Here is a 597-nt window from a genome sequence, read left to right as displayed (position 1 = left end):
GATAAGATGTGACAGCTGGTAAACAAGACAAGGAGACGAGAGGTGGACCAAGCCTCAAGGAGCAATATAATACGTTTTAGTTATATTTTTCCAAATTTAATTTCATAATGAACACTAAAATGATTTGCTATTTCATTATAAAGAACGTAGCTCATTCTTTCGTCATACGATTTACCTTACTTTATTCGAAATTCCATTATCTTACATGGATATAACCTAATAACAGCCTGTATTTATAGCTATTATAGCTGCTAAGTCTTAGGTCCTTAATGTATGTTTTCGTCTGCTAGTATATTATCGATAGGAATTATTGGCCGCTTAAATCAATTCGCTTATAAACATCTTACGATTCTTCTACTAGTTTATATTGCATCAAATTATATATATATATATATATATATATATATATATTATGACTTGCTTTAAAGGGTAGTATCCTGACTTTTAATTCAATACTTCTTTCTCCAATCATCTCCCACTTCACGCTTCATAGTCCTCAGCCATGTAGGCCTGTGTCTTACAACTTTTATTCGGAAATGTAAATTAACAAAGAGATTATATCTTTCATTCCCTTACCCTCAACCACCTATAAATAAA

Source organism: Palaemon carinicauda, unplaced genomic scaffold (assembly GCF_036898095.1).
Source record: "Palaemon carinicauda isolate YSFRI2023 unplaced genomic scaffold, ASM3689809v2 scaffold400, whole genome shotgun sequence".
Taxonomy (NCBI): domain Eukaryota; kingdom Metazoa; phylum Arthropoda; class Malacostraca; order Decapoda; family Palaemonidae; genus Palaemon; species Palaemon carinicauda.
Note: the sequence above shows the minus strand (reverse complement) of the source record.